Source organism: Canis lupus, chromosome 25, assembly GCF_003254725.2.
Source record: "Canis lupus dingo isolate Sandy chromosome 25, ASM325472v2, whole genome shotgun sequence".
Lineage (NCBI taxonomy): Eukaryota > Metazoa > Chordata > Mammalia > Carnivora > Canidae > Canis > Canis lupus.
The window spans coordinates 31,215,498-31,232,530 of NC_064267.1; the positions used below are offsets into that span (position 1 = coordinate 31,215,498).

The window sequence follows — 17,033 nt, forward strand, 5'->3', positions numbered from 1 at the left end:
AAGTAGTGTTTCAAACTGTACAATCACCAGAGGTACAGTTATCAAAAATGCACATACTTCATTTGGCATCTCCAGCACCTTCAGCTTTCTGTGCCTGGTCTGTTTTGGCATCTCCATTTTCTGCAAGGTTATTTCCATCTTTGCCAGCATCAGCTTTCCCTTTTCTCCCTTTGGGTACCTTCTCTCCCTTCTTTGCAGAGGCTTTTTAGGCTTGGGCTCTGTCTTTGGAGGAGCAGGTTTAGCAAATAACCTTGCAGATCTTCTCTGTGGCTCATCCTTCACCTTGCCTTTATCTCCTTTAGCATCCCTTTTAGCCTTTCTCTTAGGCATGGTGGCCACAGGGGCGGACATAAGCACTGGACACGGAGATGCAGCGGCAGGCGGGCTTTGGCCGGTCCGGGGGTCGTTCTCGCCTTTTCTTCTAACGCCTATTAATTTTAGATTTGATTTTTTAAATAAATATTGCTTATCTCTCTCTCTCTCTCTCTCTCTCTCTCTCTTTTTTTTGAGTTGCTTATCTCTTCTTGTGTGAATTTTGGCAGGTTGTGTCTTTCAAGAAATTCATCCATTTTGTCTACGTTATCAAATGTGGGCAGAGAGTTGTTCATAGTATTCTTTTATCATTCTTTTAATCTCCATGGGGTCTGTATTATTGTTCTCTCTTTCATTTCTGATATTAATAATTTGTGTCCTCACCTTTTTTTCTTAGTTATCCTGGCTAGAGGCTTATTGATTTTATTGATTTCTTCAAAGAAATTTGTAGCTTTGTAGCTTCAAAGCTATTTGTTTCATTGATTTTCTCCATTAATTTCCTGTTTTTGATTTCATATTTTTATTATTTATTCTATTTGGTATAGTCTGGGTTTAATTTGCTCTTCTTTTTCTAGTTTCCTAGGGTAGAAGCTTAGATTATTTTTAATCTTTCTTCTTTTCTAGTATGTACATTCAATACTATAAATATCCCTCTAAGCAGTCCTTTCACTATATCCCACAGATTTTGAGAACTTGTGTTTTCATTTTCATTTAGGTCAAATATTTTTAAATTTCTCTTGAGATTTCTTCTTTGACCCATGTGTCACTTAGAAATGTGTTGTTTATTCTTTGAGTATTTGGATATTTTCTAGCTATCTTTTCTGTTATTTTTTTAAAAGATTTTTATTTATTCATTCATGAGAGACACAGAGAGAGAGGCAGAGACACAGGCAGAGGGAGAAGCAGGCTCCACACGGGGAGCCTGATGTGGGACTTGATCCCGGGACTCTGGATCATGACCTGAGCCAAAGGCAGATGCTCAACCACTGAGCCACCCAGGTGTCCCTCTTTTCTGTTATTAAATTCTAGTTTAATTCTACTATGGTCCAGAAGAAGTCATTATATGATTTATATTCTTTGAAATTTGTTAAGGTATGTTTTATGGCTTAGAATGTGGTCTATCTTGGTGAATGTTCCATAGGAACTTGAGAAGAATGTGTAGTTTCTTGTTGGATGAAGTAATCTATAGATGTGCATTATATCCAGTTGATCAATGGTGTTGTTGATTTCTAGTATGTATCCAGTGGTTTTCTGCCAGCTAGATCTGTTCATTTCTGACACAGGTGTATTAAAGTCTCCAACTATAATAATGGATACATCTATTTTTCCTTGCAGTTCTGTCTTTGCCTGATGTTGTTTGATGCTCTGTTGTTTGGTGCATACATGTTAAGTCATGTTATGTCTTCTTGGAAAATTGATCCCTTTAACACTACAATAATGCCCCTCTTTATCCCTAAAAACTTTCCTTTTTATGAAGTGTTCTCTGTTTGAAATTAATATTGCTTTTCCCACTTTGTTCGGTTTAGAGTTGGCATGTTATCTCTTTCTCCATCCCTTTACTTTTAATTTATATATTTTTTATATTTAAAATAAGTTAATATATAGTTGGATCCTTTTTAAAAAAGATTTTATTTATTTGAGAGCATGAGTGTACATGTGTGCATGATAAAGAGAGCAAGAGAAAGCTTGAGTGAGGGGAGAAGCATAGGGAGAGAATCTTAAGCATTGCACTCCTCACTAAGCATGGAGCGTAACTCAGGGTTCTATCTCAGGACCTCAAGATCATGACATCAGCCAAATTCAAGAGCCATATGCTTAACTGACTGAGTCACCCAGGTGCCCTGGGTCTTGTTTTTTGATCCATTCCAACACATGGCACAGTTAGACCATTTATATTCAAAGTTATTATTGATACAGTTGGATTAATATTTACCATATCTGTTGCCTTTTTCCATTTGTTGCCTTTGTTCTTATTTTTTGTCTTCCAATATTTTTCTGCCTTTTGTCATTTTAATTAAGCATTTTATATAATTTCATTTTCTCTCCTTTTAGCATATAATTTATACTTTACCCCTTTATTCAGTGATTGCCCTAGAATTTGCAATACATTTATAACTAATTCAAGCCTACTTTAAATAACACTGTGCTGTTTCCCAGGTAGTGTGAATACCTTTTAAAAAACAAATAATGGGGATGCCTGGGAGGTTCAGCAGTTAGGCAGTCTGCCTTTGGCTCAGGGCGTGATCTTGGAGTCCCAAGATCGAGTCCCACATCGGGCTTCCTGCATGGAGCCCGCTTCTCCCTCTGCCTGTTGTCTCTGCCTCTCTCTGCATCTCTCATGAATAAATAAAATCTTAAAGAAAAAACAAATAATGCTAATTCCTCCATTTCTTCCCTAATATCATTGTTATCACTTATTTTATTTATACATAAGCATATATATACATTGTTGTTCTTATTATTTTGAACAAACGTAATCTGTTAGATCAGTTAAACATAAGGACAATAACTTTTATTTTACCTTCAATTTATCCAGTGCTCCTCCTTTCTTTTAGTAGAGCTGAGTTTTTGACTTATATCATTTTCCTTCTCTCTAAAGGAAGGTTTTTTGCAAGGTAAGTCTACTGGGGAAAAAAAAATCTATCAATTTTTGTTTGAGAAAGTCTTAATTTCCTTTTCACTTTTGAAGGATAATTTCACAGGATACAGAATTCTAGGTTGGTGAGTTTTTTCTCTGAGCCTTTTAAAGGCACACCACTCTTTTGCATGGTTTCTGAGGAGAAGTCTTATGTTTAGATGTATCTTTGTTCGTCTATAAGTAAGGTGTTTTTTCCCTCTAGCTTCCTTCAGGATTTTCTCTTTATCTCTTGTTTTCTGTTGTGTTTTGTTTTGTTTTTAAAAGTAATGTTCCTAGGTATAGTTTTTTTTGGTATTTATCATACTTAGTGTGTTTGTGAGCTTCCTGTATCAGCAATTTGGTGTTCAGCATTAATTTGAGGAAACTCCCAGTCCTTGTTGTTTCAAATGTTTCTTCTACTCCTTTTTCTTTTTCTTCTCCTTCTGTTACAATCTTCTGTTTTAAGCTGTATGTGTTACACATTTTGTAGTTGTTCCCCAGTTCTTGGATACTGTGTTACCCTTTTTTCAGTCTTTTATCTGTTGGTTTTGCAGTTTTGGAGGTTTCTATCAAGATATTCTCAAGTTCAGAGATTTTTTTTTCCTCAGGTATGTGAAGTCTATTAATAAAGCCAGCAAAGGCATTCTTCATTTCAGTTATAATGTTTTTAGTCTCTAGCATTTCTTTTTGGTTCTTTACTAGAATTTCCATCTCTCTGCTTATATTGCTCGTATGTTTCCTATCTATTAGGGCCTTTAGCATATTAATCATAGTTGTTTTAAATTCCCAGCCTGAAAATTCCAACATCCTTGCCATATTTGAGTCCGGTTCTGATGTTTACATTACTCTTCAAACTGTTTTTTGCCTTTTAGTATGCCTTTAATTTTTTTTAAATTTTGTAACTGAGTATGATGAACTCAATAAAAGTATCTTCTGTAAATAAACCTTCAGAAATGTACTGCTAAGGTGTAGGCACGGGGAAATGTTCTATACTCCTATGATTAGGTCTGTCTTTTAGTGAGCCTATGCTTCTAGACTATATTTCACATATTATCAATTTATTTTTTCATTTCAATTATTGTACTCTATAGTTCCAGTACTTTTGTTTGGTTCCTTTTTATATTTTGTGTATCTTTTTTTTTTTAAGTTTTATTTATTTATTTGACAGAGAGATAGAGAGAGCCAGACAGCACAAGCACAGGGAATGGTAGAGGGAGAAGAAAAGCAGACTCCCCACTGGAGGAGCCAGATGCAGGGCTCTGTCCCAGGACCCTGAGATCATGACCTGAGCCGAAGGCAAACTCTTAACCCACCCCTAATTTGTGTTTCTTTATGATGTTCCCTATTCATTGAGATACTATTCTTCTTGTTCCCTTTAGCTCTTCATCTGTGGTTTCCTTTAGCTTTTCAAGCATATTTTAAACAATCTATTTAAAGTCTTCATCTAGTAAGTTCAATGTCTCTGACGCAGTTTTTAAAAAATTTCTTCTGTGAATGGGCTATACTTGTTACTTTATATGCTTCCTAATTTTTGTTGAAAACTGAGCATTTGAATATAAATATGGCAACTCTGGAAATCAGATTTTTCTCTCATTTTAGGGTTTATTTTGTTGCTAGCTGTGGACTATAGCTATTTAGTTTTTCAGTGGCCTTTAAAAACTATTTCTGTAAAGTCCATATTCTTTGTCATGTGAGATTTCTGAAGCCTCTGTTCCTTTTAGCTTGTGATCAGTTGGTGTTTTGACAGAGATTTCTTTGAGTGTCTGGAACTAAAGGAAAAGACAAGAAAAAAAAAGAAATGGGAAAAATACTTTCAGACTGTGTTGGAGCACTCCTTCAGTGCTTTGACAGGTCATTTACGATGCTGAGCCTCTATTTCTTCCTCGTGCTGCGGTCAGAGATCAGCCAGGGGTGAAAGTTTAGTGTCTTTCTAAGTCTTTTCTACACACATCCTACTTTGGGCATATACATGGCTTTCTTGGTTTCTCAATAAATGTAGTCACTTTTGAATGTCCTAATTTACAAAAAACAAAAACAAAAACAAAAACTCTTCCCAGCTTTTCCTGCCAAGCTTTGGGCACATCACTGGGCATATCACATGCCTCGGCTGTAATCTTTTGCCAAGGAAACAGCAGTAGTTCATTTGCCTTGCAAGGATTACAAGGAATTCTGACTGTAAAACCACTTTTCTGCCCCGAGTGACTTCCAAGTTAGGGCAAACAAAAGCAAGCACTTTCAGGTAGCCCCCACACAGGTTAGAACAGACAAACATATTTCTTTGAAAATGAAAGACAACGTGCTCTTCTCTCTAAAACCAAGGACCAGGGTCTCATGGTGATAATGCAGGCTGCCATCATCCAGACTATCTACCCCTGAGCCAGGGATGCATGGGGCCAGGATAAATAGAAATGCCACAAAGCATTAATACCATTTTTTCAGTTGCCTTTTTCATAATTCAGCATTCTTTTTGTTATTAACCAGAGTCCTGAAAATTTTGATTCTGACAATTTTTACTTGGTTTTCCAATGTTTCTGAAAGATATTTTGCTTGGTATAGAATTTAAGGTTTACAAAGTCTTTTTTTCTCTTAGTATTTTATTTATTTGAGAGAGGGAGAGAGCAAGCGAGAGAGAGAGCAAGAGAGAGAGAGAGAGTGAGAGCGCACGAGTACACCCACCCGAGTGCTTGTGCATACACAAAGGCAGAGGGAGAGGGAGAGAAATAATCTTAAGCAAACACTACTCCTAGCACAGAGTCTTACATGAGGCTTGATCTCAAAATCCTGAGATCATGACTTGAGCCCAAATCAAGAGTCCCACCCCTAACTGACTGAGCCACTGAGGCGCTCCTCTTTCAGTATTTTTTTTTAAGATTGTATTTATTTATTCATGAGAGGCAGAGAGAGAGAGAGAGAGAGAGAGAGAGAGAGGCAGAGACACAGGCAGAAGGAGAAGCAGGTTCCATGCAGGGAGCCTGATGTGGAACTCGATCCCAGGTCTCTAGGATCACGCCCAGGCTGAAGGCAGGCACTAAACTGCTGAGCCACCCACTCTTTCAGTACTTTAAAAATGCTTTGGTGGCTTCTTTTTAGCATTATTTCCATTGAGAAATCTGATAGCATCCTTTTCTTTGTTCTCCTGTATAACACTGGTTTTCTTTCACTGCCTATAATATTTTCTCCTTTTTATTGATTTTCAGTCATTTGATTATATGGTACCTTGATTTAGTTTCCCTTATGTTTCATATGCTTGGGATTTATTAAATATTTTGGATCTCTGTTTATAATTTTTATCAAATTTGGAAAAATTTCAACTATGATTTCTTTAAAAAATATTTTTTTAGTCTCCTGCTCTCTCTCCTCTCCTTGTGAATGCTATTTATCCATATATTAGGTTGCTTACTGTTTCTTAACATTAAGAAATGGTGCTCTTTTCATTATTTTTTCCCTTTATGTTTCATTTAGAATAGTTTTTATTGGTATTGCTTCAAGTTCACTAAACTTTTCTTCCATAATATTTAATTTACCATTAATCTCATCTGGCATATTTTTCATGTTAGACCTTATAGTTTCTAACCCCAAAAAGTATGATTTAGTCTGTTTTATACCTTCATTTCTCTTATCTTTTTAACATATAAAATACAGATTTACAAGTGCCTGGCTCGCTCAGGCAAAAGAATATGACTGACTCTTGATCTCATGACTCTTGATCTCAGGGTCATGAGTTCGAGCCCCACATTGGGTGTAGAAATTACTAAAATAAATAAATAATCTTTAAAAAAGACTTAAAAATTATTTTATTTCACTTTTCTTTTATCTTCTGTGGCTGTTCTTGGTTGTTATCAGTTGGTTGATTATTCTCCTCACTATGGCTGTGTTTTTACAACTTCTTTGAATTCCTGGTCTTCTTTGATTGTCTTTCAGACATTATGACTTTTGCCATAGTGAGTCCTGGATATTTTTGCATTCCTATAAATCTTCTTGAGCTTCATCCTGTGATACCATTAAGTTACTTGAGAATGGTTTGACTTGGGGTGGTCTAGTTTTGATGATTTTTTAGGTGGATTCAGAGCAGTGCTTAGTCTAGGATTACCTATTCTCTTTTGTTGAAGTGAGACCTTTCTGAGTCCTCTACTCAAAACTATATGAACAATGAGCCTAATTGATAGGAGTTGACACTATTCCCAGACCTCTGTCATCCTGTCCCTCTAATCCTCTGATGACTCTTTCACAGGCCTCTATTAATTTCCTTACTGACCAAGGGCTGGTTAGTACTCTGATGAACACTTAAGGTGATCCTTCTTTAGATCTCTAGGGTTTTCTCTTTGTGCGGCTGTCATCACTATGGTACTTTATCCTGTGAATGTAGCCACTTTGGTCTCAGAAGCACCACCTTGCCTCAGAGGGTTTTCCAGGTTCCATTTTAGTTCCCTGTCCTTTTGCCACAGCCTGGAAACTCTCACAAGACAGTAAGGTGCAGCACTCATAGGCCTCACCTTCTTTGACTTCTCTCTTTCAGAGATCACTGTCCTTCATTGCCTAACATCTGGTGTCTTTTTTTTTAATTTTTATTTATTTATGATAGTCACACAGAGAGAGAGAGAGGCAGAGACACAGGCAGAGGGAGAAGCAGGCTCCATGCACCGGGAGCCCGACGTGGGACTCGATCCTGGGTCTCCAGGATCGCGCCCTGGGCCAAAGGCAGGCACCGAACCGCTGCGCCACCCAGGGATCCCACATCTGGTGTCTTTAAAACCATTGTTTATGTGTTTTGTCTGTGTTGTTTTTTAAACTGTTTTGCAGAAGGGTAAATCTAGTTTCCTTTACCCTATCTTGCCTGGAAATGGCTGTTTCCTTTAGATGGTAATACAATTTGTCTAGTGTGCCAATTATTGGTCTCTTGTCTCTCAGCTTTATTCACAGGCTTCCATGTTCTCTTCTGAGCATTGGGAACAGAAACCTGCACATTACATTTCCACATCTCTTTGCAATCTGGCTTCCACTTAGGTTCTGCCTATGGGGCATTTTGGTAGGAAATTGGAAGGTGGGAGAATGGTGGAATATTTTTTTGGATTATTCACGTACAACTAACATGTACTGTTATATTAGTTTTGGGTGTACAATATAATTATTCAGCAATTCTATACATTACTTAGTGTTCAGTATAATAAGTGTACTCTTAGTCCCCTTCACTTATTTCACCCATCCCTCCACCTGCCAGTTCTGGCAACTGGCAACTCTGGCAACTACCAGTTCGTTCACTATGTTTAAGAGTCTTTTTTATGTTTTTTTCACTTGTTTTGTTTTTAAAGATTTTATTTATTTATTCATGAGAGACACACAGAGAGAGAGAGGCAGAGACACAGGCAGAGGGAGAAGCAGGCTCCATACAGGGAGCCTGACGCAGGACTCGATCCTGGGACTCCAGGATCATGCCCTGGGCTGAAGGCGGCGCTAAACTGCTGAGCCACCCGGGCTGCCCACTTGTTTTGTTTCTTAAATTCCACATAAGAGTGAAATTATATGGTATTGTCTTTCTCTGACTGACTTTCACTTAGCATTATACTCTTTAGATCTATCCATGTTGGTGCAAACGGCAAGATTCCATTCTTTTTTGTGGCTGAGTAATATTCCATTGTGTGTGTATGTGTGTGTGTGTGTGTGTGTGTGTGTGTGTGAGAGAGAGAGAGAGAGAGAGAGAGACATCTTTTTCATCTATTGATAGATACTTTGGTTGTTTCTATATCTTGGCTATTGTAAATCATGGTGCAATAAACATCTTTTCGAATTAGTGTTTTCATTGTTTTTGGGTAAATACCCAGTAGTGGAATTACTGGATCATATGGTAAATCTATTTTTAATTTTTTGAGGAAACTTCATACTGTTTTCCAGAGTAGCTGCACCAATTTGCATTTCCACTAGCAGTGCATTAGGGTTTCTTTTTCTCCACATTCTTTCCAACATTTTTTATTCAGCAGAAGCATTTCTTTATTTTGCTTTTAGTAAGTGTGTCTGGCAGTGGTATCAGTAGCAAAGGCAGGTAAATCTTGACCACTGCTTCCTACCCAGATATTATGCTTCCCAGAGTAACAGCCACACAGATGCAGTCTTGCCAGCATAGCATCTGTGGGCTCTTAGCCTGGGAACAGCGGGCACTTTGGACTCATGGGCTTCTGCAGCATCAGGAGGAATATGCATTCCTGGGTATAATGTAGTGTTGGCAGTTCCAAGAGCTGCCCCACCATTACAGAAATAACTGTGGGCTCTGGGTAAAACCATTGCCTACTCTGATTCTTTAGCTTCAGGGCTGGTAATGGCTTCTTGAAGTAACTAGTCTAGATAGAACTCTTTTTGTATAATTAATATCTTGTGTTAAATTTTCTCTACAATCTATTATATTTCTTCAAAACATCCACAATACTTTCTTTTTCCTAACTGAACACTAAGTGTAATAGGAAGATATGAAAAAATTGGATTATACTTCATTTATTTAAAGATTCTGTCAGAAAAAATAAATAAAAAAATAAAGATTTTGTCAGCATTACTCCACTGTCTTCTAGAACTCAATATTATTTTGAGGAAATTTGAGGTCAGCTTGATTCCTCCCTTCGCGTTATAATTTGCTTTAATATTTTTTACTGGATACTCATGAATTTTTTTCTTCATTTTTGACATCCATTAGTTTTATCCATATGTCTGGAAATGGATTGTTCTGTATCAGGTTTTCCCAGACATCTGTACATCTCTTTTTTTTAAAGACTTGGGTCTCATTTCTAGAAAATTTGCTTGAATCATAGAATGCATTTATTCCATTACATTATTTTTCTCCAGATACACAAATCAGGTATATGATAGTTTTATCATATGCCTGTCTTTGCCTGTCTTTAGTATCTATAATTTTTTTAATCTTTTTGCTTTTTTCCCCTAAATATTATACTTCTTTTCCTCTGAATATTTTATACTGTAGGCAGAATAACCCTCTCCCTCCCCCCCCACACACACGAAAATGTACAGGTCCTAATCACTAGAACCTGTGCCTGTGTTACATTATATGGCAAAAGGAACTTTGTGAATGCAATGAAGGTTATAGACTCAAAAAAAGGGATAGTATCCTGGATTAGCTGTCTGGGCTCAATCTGATCACATAAGCACCTAACAGTAGAGAATTATCTCCTTAAAAAGAGATGAATCAAAAAAGGAAGTTAAAGGGACTACAAACAAGAAAAAGAATCAACTTTCTGTTTTTGGTTCTAAGACATAGGGACCCACATAGGGCAAGTCCTCTAGGAGCTAAGTAAGGAAGGCCCAAGTTGCACAAGCAAACAGAAACCTCAGTCTTAACCTACAAGGACCATTCTCCCAGCAATCTGAATGTATTTCGACATCATAATAGTGACTGTTTAGTGCCATGGCCTATCCTAAGCACTTGCATATGTTTAACTCAGTTGATCCTCATTACTAGCATCACTTAACCAATGAGGAATCTGAAACTTACATCCATGGGGTAGCATGGGTAAGGTTATGGAGGGCAGGATGTATTCATTCAGTCATTCAATAAATATTCTTTGAGTGTCTATTAAATGCCATACATGTTTTAGGGTCCAGATTACTACAGTTAAGGAGTCAAACAAGACCTCTCTTTTGTAGTTGCCTGTCTCACTAGGGAGACAGATAATTATCAAAGTGAATGACTGACACAGTTTTGGATAGTAACCAGTGCCATGAAAGAAATTGGAGGCCTGGTGGTTGGTGATCGAGGCTCCCTGAAGGGATGCCAACTGAGCATCAGTCTGGAGAGAGCTATCTAAAGAGTAGATGTTTGAACTAAGGCCTATAGAGGCAACCTTATGCTAACAGAACCCTGGCATGCCTAGGGATGGAACAGAGGGCCTGGGGGCAGAGTTGTGGGGAATGAGAAAGGAGTGGGAGATAATGACGTATGTTGGTTAGGGATCTGTGAGCTACAGCAGGTTTCCTTGGTGTAGAGAAGCAGGTTTTCAGTTAAGGCAAACCAAATTATGAAGTAAAGCCTGAGTTCCTCCCCACTGACCTGGTAAAGGTCTCCCTCCCAGGGAGGGAGGTTTATTACAATGACACAAGTCACATGTAACTGAGATCCTAGTGAGGGGCAAAACATGTGGTCTGGCTGGCTCCGCTTTGGAGGAAGGCCTGAATTTAAGTCTGGAAAGTGTGTTATCAGGAGGGGAAATTTGTATTTTACATGTTAAACAGGATCTGGATGCTAGAGAATTTGTGTATACCACATTACATGTTATTTCCCCACTGCCTTTATCAAAACCAGTTAGGTAATACAACAGGTAAGGTGGGGGTCAACCATGTACAATAGCAGCTAACGTTATTGTGCACTTAATATACACTAGACTCTATAAGTACTTCATAGAATTAATGTCCTATTTAATTCTCTCAACAATCTCATGAGTTAGGTGTTACTACTATTTTACAGATGAGAAAACTGACACACTTGCAAAGTACCATACACAAGATGGCAGTGGTAGAGGAGGACTTGAATCCAGAACCATTTGACTCCAAAGCACAGACTCACAGCTGCTATGATTCCTTTGTATTATAACACAAATGTGATAAAAAGTGACTACTGTATTATAATTGTAGTCTAGTTTCTCAGCCTCCAAGGCACTGTCCAGAAAAATGGCTCTGGGTGGTCTGGATTCTTCTTTATCCAGATTTACAGAGATCCCACCTGGCCCCATGCTGAGTTATCCTACACTATCTGCACCTTCATGTACACTTCCTTCAGAATCTCTCATTATCAGAGTTCCTACTTTTTATTTAGGGGCTTATGCAAATTTCACTCTATGAGGTTCAATTATTTAACACTTCTCTGTAGGAAAGAATTTGTTTCCTTTCATATGCTTTAAAAAAAGAAAAAAGCTGGCTGCCTGTGCATTAATCCAAGGAATTATCTCTTTCAAGTTTCCCGTCAAGAGAAAGTTAAAAGCCATAGTTATATTGTGCAGAAAATGTTTTACCTTGATATCTGAAATTTCATCCAGTTCTAGAACCTTGCAATATTATTAGCCATGGAAAAATAAGGGCCAAGCTTAATATAAATCAGTAACGAAATGGACATTTTTATCCACTGCTTTGGCACCTGTCACATTGATATTTAAATTAGGACCTTAAGCTTGTTTTACTTCCTTTTTTTTTTTTTTTTTTTAAAGTTTGTTTTACTTTCTAACAAAGCTTCATCTAGAACCTTTCTGGTAGATAGTTATAACACTGTATCCAGATTTAAAATGTAGCTTGTTGATCTAGAACTTTCATTTTCAGGAAATCGGTCCAACGAAATGATCAGAGTACTAGATCTCTGTGCATGGATAGACGTTGCAGAATTACCTGGAACAGGAAAAAATCTTGGCAAAAAAATCTAGATGTGGCCAACAGGAAGTCCACTTAATACACCATGGTATATCTTTGTAATGCAGTCATTAAAAATGGAAGTGTTTGTCAGTGGTGGGAAAATGTAGGCCATAATGTGAGAATAGCTTATAAAACAGTGTGAATACAACCCCAGTTTTTGTACATATGAAAGCAAAACAAATGACCTCTGAGAGGTGGCATTATGGATGAACTTTATTTTTATTCCAGGAATCTAAAGTTATGGTTAAGACTATGGGCTCTGGAGGGGCGCCTGGATAGAGTCATTGAGCATTGGACTCTTGGTTTGGCTGGGGTCATGGGATTGAGCCCCGCCTGGAGCCTGAGCCTCTCCCTCTGCCTCTCCTACTCATGCTCTCGCTAAAATAAATAAATCTTAAAAATAAAGAAAAAAGCCTGTGGGCTCTGGAGATGGCCCAAGTAGGTTTAATCCTTGGCTCTACTATTTACTAGCTGTGTGGCTCTCGGCAAGTCACATTTATGAAAATTATGTCAGTTAATTTATGTAAAATCTTTAGTACAATGAAAAACTATCATCATAAAATGGAAATGAAATTAAAAATAAAAATATCTTTAATATCAAAGAGGGAGTGTGTTTATTTTATTTTTTTTACAAAGATTTTATTTATTTATTCATGAGAGACACAGAAAGAGAGGCAGAGGGGATCCCTGGGTGGCGCAGCGGTTTGGCGCCTGCCTTTGGCCCAGGGCGCGATCCTGGAGACCTGGGATCGAATCCCACATCAGGCTCCCGGTGCATGGAGACTGCTTCTCCCTCTGCCTGTGTCTCTGCCTCTCTCTCTCTCTCTGTGACTATCATAAATAAATAAAAAATTAAAAAAAAATTAAAAAAAAAAAAGAAAGAGAGGCAGAGAGACATGAGCAGAGGGAGAAGCAGGCTCCCTGGGGGAAGCCTGATGTGAGACTCGATCCCAGGACCCCGGATCACGACCTGAGCCAAAGGCAGACACTCAACCACTGAGCCACCCAGGTGCCCCGGAGTGTGTTTAATATTGTACAAAAGGACACATGGGAATGAGAATAAGAAAAACTGGGTTTGAACCCAAGTCTACCAAGTGGTTAGACTTTGCGCAAGTCACATCCTCTGAGTCCTGATTTCAAGGGTCAAATGGGGAGAGTAACACTTTCACCATCTCAGAAATGAAGTTGGGATCAAATGAGAGTTTATACGAGGACTACGTAAACCATGTTACACTCTGCAAAATATTTTATTATTATATTGAGTGTTGACTCCTTAATATTGTACACCTTAATATTGTAATTACAAACATTCTGTCCTAATTCCAAAGCAGCAGAGGCACAAACTTAAATGGTCACAGAAGAAAAAGAAAGGGAAGTAACTTGGTATAGTGGAATAAGCTTGTTGGCAAGACAAGTCGGCACTTGCTGCCAGTGGTGTGAAGAAAGGATAAGAGGAGAAGAGAAAGAACTTTATAATAATATTTTCTTAGACTGGCAGGGCTCCTAGTTTGGCAGTCCATTACATCCTAACTACTTCTTCGTTGATATTTAAGAGAATATCTAATCTGATCAGTGGATCCTCTCAGGCATTACTGAGTAAACTGCTGGGCAACAAGAGTTTGATCTAGATTTGGGCCAATAGATGAACTTTTTCAAAGATATTGGGAAGAAGCAAAAATGTCACCAGTAAAAGTTCAAATGATGGTGCTTCATTCTGCTGACTCTGCTGGGTGATTCAGAGACTAATAAAGAAATAATACATTTCAATTCCCACAAGAGACATATGTTACAATTCTCTTTGTAGAGTGACTCATAGCTACGTGACTCTTGACACAACAATTGTATGTTTTGCCATTTTTCAACTGAGGAGGTTGGCTGAATAAGGTTTGAGGTCTCTTTAAGGAATAAAATACTTTTTATTGATGTAGGTCAAGATCATGCTACTAGGACATATTATGTGGTAATTTGGAGTGAATTCTTTACCTGTAATAATTTTAAGTATTATAACCTTGATGGAGTTCAGAATTAAAATAAGAAGGACCCTTTGGAGAAGAGAGTAACCACCACAAAAATAAATATCACCTTACCTTTTGCCACCCCACTCCCACTCCGCTGGAATTACAAAGGGTACGCTTGAGTCAAAGCAGCAAAACCATGCTAATGCACTGAGATGAGACCATGTCATTTAATTTTATGAAGCTGGCCCAACCCTGACAAAAACAAGTACACACAAAAACTAAAGATCAATGTTATCTAGTATGAAGAAGTAAAATTCCAAAAATATTATTCATCAATTTAGTAGTTTCAAAGGAAATTAAAACAAACTGATTAGACAGCCACAGCATTTGATATTACATTTGATTAAAAAAAAAAAATCTCGGTAAAAATAGGACCAGGGAGATTTTTCTTCTTAACAGGATGAAGAGTACCTCAATCAATGGCCCACATTATACTTAACAACAAAACCAAAGGCATTCCCATGCAGTCATGAATAAGACAAACAACTTTGTATCTGTCTTTTATTTAGCATTATTTTGGAAGTTATGCAATTAAAGCAGAAAAATAAGAGATTCAATATTGGAAAATAAGTGAAATTATGTGAAGGCAGTATAATTACACAAAACACCAAAGAATCAACTGACATAAAAGTAGAATTGCTAAGTGCTCTAGTTAATGGCTAAAATTTAAAATATAGTGAAATTAATAGCTCTTATGTCATCATTAATAGAAGTGAAAATTCAATGAAGAAATAAAATGATTCATAATAAAAGCAGTAAGTGTTAAAAAATGAATATTAAAGAACTTTTTCTCATTTTCTAACCATAAATGAAGGGAAGAACTTTCTAACCCTAAATGAAATAGACTCTTTGGTTGGAATACAGAAGAAGAAGAAGAAAGAGGAGGAGAAGGGGAGGGGGAGAGGGGAAAAGAGGGAGGAAGAGAAGGGGGAGGGGGAGGAAAAGAAAATAAGAAAGAACCACCTATGGTACTTTGTTATAGCAGCCTGAGCAGAATAAGACAAAACAGAATGTTATGAATAACTCTGCTCATAAGTTTGATAACTTGGATGAAATGGACAATTTCCTTGACAGTCAAACTGCTAAAACTCAAGAAATAAATAATCTGCATAATTCTACTTAAAGAATTGAATTCAGATAAAAACCTTCCAATAAAGAGGGCCAGGGATCCCTGGGTGGCGCAGCAGTTTGGCGCCTGCCTTTGGCCCAGGGCGCGATCCTGGAGACCCGGGATCGAATCCCACATCGGGCTCCCGGTGTATGGAGCCTGCTTCTCCCTCTGCCTATGTCTCGTCTCTGCCTCTCGCTCTCTCTCTCTATCATAAATAAATAAAAATTTAAAAAAAAAGAGGCCCAAATGGCATCGTTGGTGAATACTGTCCAACATTTAGGGAAGAAATTATATTAATTCTATCCATATTCTTCCATAAATATACAAGAGGAGGGAAACTCATTTTATAAGAGCAACATTACACTGACCGGACAATGACATTAAAAGGTAAGGAAACCACATATCAATATCCCTTATGAACAAAAATACTCAATAAAATACTAGCAAAGGAATATAACAATACTCTGGAAATTCAAGGCTAGTCCTACAAAAAAAATGGATGTGATTCATACACCAATATTATGAAGGGAAAAATAAAAGACAAGATCGTTTCGATAGATGGAGAATAAACATCCAACAGAACCCAACGTCCATTCATGATTAACAAGTCTCAGAAAACCAGGAATAAAAAGGAATTTCCTCAGCCTTAAAAAGGCCATTTACAAAAATCCTTCAATTAACCTACTTAACGGTAGAAGACTGAATGCTCGCCTCCTAGGATTGGTGACAAGACAAGGATGTGTCTGGCCTCACCACAGCTTTGATCAATAGCTGGAGGGTCTAACCAGTGCAGTAGGACAAAGAAAAGAAATAAATGGCATTTGAAAGGAAAATTGGAAAGATGGTAAAGAAAGGAAACATTTATTATAAATAAGCTGCAGACAACATGACTAAATAGAAAACTTCTAAAAATCTACATAAGTGGATCTGGCAAGGTGTCAGGATACAAGGTCAATATACAAAAAATCAATTGTATTTCTAGATACAATGAACAATTAAAAATAGAAAACTTTCTAAGAATGAACTAATTCACAGTGTGCATGCAAGATCCGTATGCTAACAACTAAAAACACTGATAAAAGAAATCCACGACCTACATAAAACAGAGCACTGCGCTGCGTTCATGGAGTGGAAGACAAATATTAAGACGTCCACTCTCCCTCAAACAGGTCTATGCATCCGATGCAATTATCATCAAAATCCACGAAGGTGCTTGTTTTGGTTCCTGTCAAGAGGCCAACTCTAAAATGTCCAATGGAAAGGCAAAGGAACCAATATGGCAAAACGTTTTTGTAAAAGAACAAAGTTGATTTACTTTGTGCTTATGGAAAGCTACAGCGACCAAAGCAACGTAGAATGGGTGAAAGCACAGACCCAGAAACTAATGGAACAGTTTAGAAACAGACTAACACCTTGTCAACTGATTTTTGACAAAAGTGCAAAGAAAACAAACTTTGATCTGTCTATGGTACATATATAATTCTTATACACACCATATGTAAAAAGTGACTCAAATGGATCCCAGACCTAAATGTAAAAATGGAAAACTGTTAAAGTCCTACAAAATAAAAAAACCTTT

General features: G+C 37.5%; 1 long non-coding RNA gene and 1 pseudogene across 1 annotated transcript in view; one reads left to right on the forward strand and one right to left on the reverse strand.

Moving 5' to 3' along the window:
• LOC112669713 (uncharacterized) overlaps nt 1–17,033 on the forward strand; it is a 76,598-nt gene that overhangs the window by 18,659 nt on the left and 40,906 nt on the right. The gene's annotated exons all lie outside the window — the stretch shown is intronic.
• On the reverse strand, nt 59–330 carry LOC125753676 (non-histone chromosomal protein HMG-17-like; annotated as a pseudogene).